Below are 7,098 nucleotides of genomic sequence, written 5' to 3' on the forward strand. Positions count from 1 at the left end.
TTCCAGCCCATACCATTCTGTGATTCTATGATTCAATTTCTTCCAGGCTCTTGCCTCCAGAAAAGCACACCTCCCATGCTTTCCACTTCTTCCAGTCAAGATGCCCCAAGCTGTTCATGGAAAATTACTCAATAAACCCATGAGGGAGAAGTTCCATAGTGATTCTCTGTCCCAAACCACATGCAGAATGATGTTCTAAATGCATAATACTGTATACCACTACTGACCACAGAACTGTGGATTAGTTTATGCTGGAAGGGATCTCTGGAGGTCATTTGGTTGAACTTCTTGCTCTAGGCAGGAACTCAAAGCTGTACACTGTTTCGAAAGTTGCTCAGGGCCTTTTTCCAGCTGAGTTTTGAGTAACTCCACAATTAAGAATGGCATCTCCATAGAAAATTTTATCTATGTTGACACACTAAGTGTGAAAAGCAGAAACTGCAAAATTCACTCAGTATAACACACAGAATAACAAAATTGTAGGAGTTGGAAGGGACCTCAGGAGATCATCTAGTCCAAATGCCCTGCCAAAGCAGGTTCTCTACTTTAATTGTTTGTGCTACAACTAAAAACCACCATATGAATAATTGGGGTGAGTTATGATAAAATAGTAAACTTTTGGTACTGAAATTATTCTGGTATTCAGTTTAATTTCAGTCAAATTATATAAGTGCACAAAAAGGAATGGAAAATATTTTAAGGAAGAAAATTCATAGAATGAGATTGTTTCTTGTGATTCTTTAGCTGAATACAAATAATTTTCATGCAAAATCTAAGGATTTACTTCCTTTTTTATTATATTTCTAGCTTCCTCATTTAAAATCCCTTCCCCATTTTGTGCCACCATGCTAAGTTTCTATATAATTAAATTTCACATCTTCATTGAAGTAATTATAATGTAGCCAGTTTTTAGTGGCACAATCAATTCCATTTCATTTTTAATCCAACTAAGAATGAACAGCTTCACTGTTATGCGCTCTAAATGTAGTTGCTTAGACAAATAATCAGTCAAGAATTGAAATGGTCTCTTCCAGATGTTTGTTATCTTTGCAATGTGTGGAGATTGCACTTTTCTACTTTCTATTTCCTGTTAAAAATTTGTTGTAAACAGATTTTATTCTGAATAGAACCTAAATTTTTCTTGGTTTTAAATGTATCGTTAAGTCAGAACACACAGCAAACTATGCCTTTAACAGATGCTTACTTTCAGCTAGCAGCCTAACAACCATCATCATCCCATGTGGTAGCTCTGAAATTAAAAGTACTATCACCAGGAGAAAAGGCTGCTGTTCTCACTGCCCAGTAAGTAAGTAAGTAAGTAAATAAATAAATAAATAAAATTCTTGCAACATGGAGAAATCTTTGAGTGGATGGGAGATGTGTAATCAAGCTTCATTTTTATTACACCTGCCTCTTGACAGCTGATTCATACCCCTCACTCTCCTCTCTGATCACAGGCCTTTTATACCAAATGTACCTTCTCTTTGTCCTGTTTTTTCTTGTTCCCCACACTGCTGCTCTCCCAATCTGGCCAGATCCAGCAGATGGAACTATCAGCACCTTTTCCTCAAGTTGATCATGTTCCAGAACACCAAAGGTTTTTTCATTATCTAACAGATTGTTTAGAAAAAATTCTCTCTCCTTTCCACAGTACCTTTGCAGAGAAAGTGCTTGTCTATAAGCTTTCTCTCTGTGGCTTCTTGGGTTGCAAAACAGCCCATACAGTTCCTCTGTAGTTCTCTAGGAGAAAACCCTTCCTTTTCATCACCCCAGAGGCTTCCCCACAAGTCCACTTTCTGTTCCTCTTAGGAAAACCCTGGTTTCCTCCCCATCCTCTGCACTCCAGCACAATGCTCCAAAACATCCCCCTCCCCTGCGCAAAATTGCCATTCTCAAGGAAGAAACGATCTCATTTTTCTAGACATCTCTACCCTGTGCAAGAGCTCAGGAATGAGGGCAAGGCAGAGAGGCAGCCTTCCTTCTTCCCTGATCCCCAGCCGTGGCCCTTCCAGAGAACACAGAGTACCCAGGCAAATCAGGAACAAACATACAGTTATCTTTCACCCTTCCCCCCCCTCCCTGTCCACACACGTGCTCTCTTCTCTGGTCTGAGTGCACAGCTGGGCTCCTGGGGCAACAGTTCTCTTCAGCTGTTTTCCTCTCTTGGCTCTCTCCTATGCAATGCATGCTCACTCCTCCATCGCTTCCCCAAAACCAGGATCCTATCCTCCTGCAGCAACCTTCAACCCTCTGCACTTCTTCCAACAGTGTCTGCATTTCCCGACCCTCTGCTTTGCTGAGCCATTGCTGATTGGCCCAGCCTTGCCTGGCTCTCCCAGGGATGGTCAGCATTTCTGGTCCAGTTCAAACTCCTTCCTTTCTACTTTAGCCTTTCCCTTCTATCTCCTTGTGTCTGGACTCCTCACACTCTTGCTACTGGTTTGTCTTTTTGTACCATCCTCTTACCAACCCCAGTCTATGTTTCGCACTGCATGAGGCCCTATTCCTCCCATTACTGAATATTACTTCCTCTGATCTCTGGAACTTCTGTCCCATCATTATCTTCTTCTGGTGGACCATGGAACAACTGCAAGGCCTACATGTATATTCCTAACTATTGACTATAAAGGAGAATTGTCAACTAGTTCTAAAAGTGGGTGTGATAAATTTCATCTAGCTGGTTAAATCAGGGGTCTGGATAAAGAGGCAGTATAATGGTTGCAGGCTATTCATTCTCCAGAAATGGGAGCATATATTTCCTCAGAGGAACCAGAACTGCTTACCATATGCTTAAAATGCTTTAGAAATCATTATTTAACAGATAATGAATTAAAAGTTCTGCCCTTCAGAATATCATAGAAGGGAGAAAGCTGGATATGTCAGATAAGGGCACAGCTGAGAAGAAACAAAATGAACCCTAACTGTTCCTGTGTCCGGATATGGTGACATCAGGACAACTTTATGCTTATGGAGCTGTTTAAACCTTTCCCATTGACCCTGGAAAATCTGGCTCTTGCCAATTGGAATCTGGCCTGACGCACTAGTTCATTTCACAACTATCTACTTTGTATTTATAGACCTTCCTTATATTTTGTTCCAAAATACTCTTCACTTCCTTTTTTCGTTCTCCTAGTTTCAGAAACATAAATGAGAAAATTAAATACTTCCAGTTCATAAACTTCTTTTTAGATTCCTGCTTTAGCCAAGGAACTGCAGCTAATATTTTCTCTTCTTTTCCAAGTTTCTGGTACCGATATTGACAGATAGTTTTTCTGTAAACTGGTATTATTTCAGAGGAGGAGGGGGTTCCATTCTTCTTTATACATCTGTCTACCATGGCTGTGTCACAGTCTAATATATTACAGAAATTTACAAAGCTTTTTCTTTAGTAAAGGCAGTTACTACTTCTTACATTGCAATAAGTTCAAGCTGAGAATAAATTACTTTTTCAGCTATGTTATAGTTACAGTTTAGAGATATAATTAAAATAGTGAGAAAAGGCAGGACATTCTAAAATACCATCTTAAATAGAGAAAGAAAGGGCAAGCAACTGAGAGAGTAGATCTCCACATCTTGGTTATATGGAAAGGCATTTTATAAATGCTATTATGTTCCACGTAAGCCCAAATCCAGAATCTATGTGGAAGCTAGGCGAATTGAAAAATTGTGGTCTCCCAAAACTCTGTTTACAGCAGCTTAACCCTGAAGGCCCGGTAAAATCTTGCTTTTGGCACTAAATTTCCTCTGTATCTGTTTCTGTGTATGTGTCCAAGCACCTCGTGTTTTGACTAAGGGCAGCCCAGCACCTATTTCATACCTTCATATAAGTAGTGTTTTTAAACTAGGTACTAGATCTGTCCCATCTGAGGAGCATTCTTGGAGCAGGCCTATGAGCTAAGATTTGATACAAAATATAGTGGCAGACAGAGCTTCCCTTCAGAAGTCTAGCTGCAGGAGAGGAATTTGAAATCAAAAACCTGAAAGAAAACAAAAACTTTGAGAAGAAAAAGTATCATAATAAGATGTACAAAACAAAGTTTCATGTAAATTTCCTTTTCAGTGAGAGGGGACCATGTTGGGGGAAAATGCAGATCATAACCAGTATTTCCCAGAACAAGTGGGTCTGTTGTTTTTTTTGTGTTTTGTTTTTTTTTTTTTTTCACTAGGCTATTATTACTAATACAATCAGGCTATTATGATAAAGAGCAAATAACTTTTCACACAACACATTCACTTCCACGCTCGCAGAGTTCACTCACAGTCACTCCCAGCTACCTGGTTGGAGAATATTGGGAAACCAATCCCAGCTGTATACTCCGTTGCAGAGAGCCATACTGGCACTCCTGGGGCTTCTTGGAAGATGTCTGACAAGTCCCTCAGAGGGTTGTACTCTTCATTATCAGATAGCAGCTACTGCTCTCTTGGATGTGCTCCAAGTTATACAATTTTCTGCTGATGCCTGTGTGCACTGGTACCCTTGTAACAGTCCCCAAAAACTTTTGGTTCAGTTCTTACAGTTGCAACAGGGCTACTAAGTCTATAAAGCTTATCAGTCCTTGGAAACTTTAATAAACTACCTTCTCATTATGCACTTTTCCTGTCTTTGGCCCATTGTTTTCTGGGAACTATTTCTCCATCCAAAACCTATAGATCCTATAAACCCCATAGAATTCAGATGAGCTGAGACAGAAGGGTCCTTTATCGCAAAATCATAGAGTCATAGAATAGTTTGGGTTGAAAGGGACCTTTAAAGATCATCTAGTCCAACACCCCTGCAGTGAGCAGGGACATCTTCAACTAGATCAGGTTGCTCAGAACCTCATCCAACCTGACCTTGAATGTTTCCAGGGATAGGGCTTCTACCTGCTATGGGCAACCTGTTCCAGTGTTTCACTACCCTCATCATAAAAGATTTATTCCTTAAATCTAATTTGAATCTAGCCTTTTTTAGTTTAAAACCATTAAGCCTTGTCCTATTGCTATAAGTCCTGCTAAAACGTCTGTCCCCATCTTTTTTGTAAACACCCTTTAAGTCTTGAAAGGGCACAAAAAGGTCTCCCCGGAGCTTCTCCATGGCAAGTATAACAATAGTGGATTATAATCTATTTGATCTGCTCAGTGTTGTTAAGATCTCACCCTAAATACCTTATCCACTAGTCATGGTACTGTCAGAAGGACCTACATATCGTTGACCAAGGCCACCTGATCAGGATGAAGAAATCAATGAGGCATTCTATCAGCAGCTGAAAGTATTCTCACGCTCGCAAGCCCTAGTTCTCTTGGGGGATTTCAACGACCCTGACAGTTGCTGGAAAAGCAACACAGCTAGGCAAGCACAGTCCAGGAGATTCTTCCAGTTCATTGATGATAACTTTTTAACACAGCTGGTGGAGAAACCCACAAGGAGAGGAGTGCTGCTGGACCAGGTACTAACTAACAATGAAGGTCTGGTTGGGGATGTGAAGGTTGGGGGCAGCCTTGGCTGCAGTGACCACAAGATGGTGGAGTTCAGGATCCTGTGCGGAGGAAACAAGACAATCAGTACGATTACAGTTCTGGAGTTTAGGAGAGCTAACTTTGGCCTCTTCAAAGACCAGCTTGAAGGAATCACATGGGCTAAGGCTCTGGAGGGAAGGGGTACCCAAGAGAGCTGGTTAATACTCAAGAAACACTTCCTCCAAGCTCAAGATCATTGCATCCCTAAGAGTAAGAAATCTAGTAAAGGAGGCAGGAGACCTGCATGGATGAGCAAGGAACTTCTGGAAAAGCTCACTCAGAAGAAGTAAGTTTACAAAATGTGGGAAAAGGGACTGTCCACTTGGGAGGAATACAGGGATATTGTCAGAGTATACAGGGATGCAACAAGGAAGGCCAAGGCCTGCTTGGAATTAAATCTAGCAAGGGATATCAAGGACAGTAAGAAGAGCTTCTTCAAGTACCTCAGCAGCAAAAGGAAGACTAGGGAAAATGTGGAGCCACTGCTGAATCAGGTGGGTGGCCTGGTGATGGAGGGTGCAGAGATGGCAGAGTTATTGAATGCCGCCTTTGCTTCAGTCTTTACTGCCAGCCCTCAGGAATCCCAGACCCTGGAGGTAAGAGAGGAAATCTGGAGAGAGGAAAAAATTTTCCCTTGGTCGAGGACGATTGGGTTAGGGACCGTTTAGCCAAACTTGACACTGACAAATCTATGGGCTCTGATGGGATGCACCCTTGAGTACTGAGGGAGCTCGTGGATGTTACAGCAGAGCTGCTCTCCATCATCTTTCAAAGGTCATGGAGGATGGAAGAGGTGCCTGGGGACTGGAGGAAAGACAATGTCACTCCAGTCTTCTAAAAGGGCAAGAAGGAGGACCTGGGAAACTACAGGCCAGTCAGTCTCACCTCGATCTTTAGGAAGGTGATAGAACAGCTCATTCTGGAGGCGATCTCTAAGCATGTAGAGGAAAAGACGGTTGTCAGGAATAGTCAATGTGGATTCACTAAGGGGAAATCATGCTTGACCAGTTTGATACCCTTCTATGATAGCACAACTGGCTGGGTGGCTGAGGGAAGAGCAGTGGATGTTGTCTATCTTAACTTCAGCAAGGCTTTTGACACTGTCTCCCATGGCATCCTTGTAGGTAAGCTTAAGAAGTGTGGGTTACATGAGGGGACAGTGAGATGGGTGAAGAACTGGCTCAATAGCAGAGCTCAAAGGGTTTTAATTAGCAGTGCAGAGTCTAGTTGGAGGCCTGTGGTTAGGGGTGTTCTCCAAGGGTCAGTACTTGGCCCCGTCCTATTCAATATATTCATCAGTGACTTGGATGAAGGGACTGAGTGTACCCTCAGCAACTTTGCCGATGACACTAAACTGGGAGGAGTGGCTGATGCACTGGAAGGCTGTGCTGCCATTCAGAGAGATCTGGATAGGCTGGAGAGTTGGGCAGAGAGGAACCTGATGAAGTTCATCAGGGACTGACCTGCTGGAGAGGAGCTCTGTGGAAAAGGACCTGGCTGTACTGGTGGATGAGCAGTTGACCATGAACCAGCAATATGCTCTTGTGGCCAAGAAGGCCAATAGTATCCTGGGGTGCATTAAGAAGAGTGTGACCAGCAGGT

The sequence above is a fragment of the Antrostomus carolinensis genome, unplaced genomic scaffold (genome assembly GCF_000700745.2).
Source record: "Antrostomus carolinensis isolate BGI_N321 unplaced genomic scaffold, ASM70074v2 scaffold10607, whole genome shotgun sequence".
Lineage (NCBI taxonomy): Eukaryota > Metazoa > Chordata > Aves > Caprimulgiformes > Caprimulgidae > Antrostomus > Antrostomus carolinensis.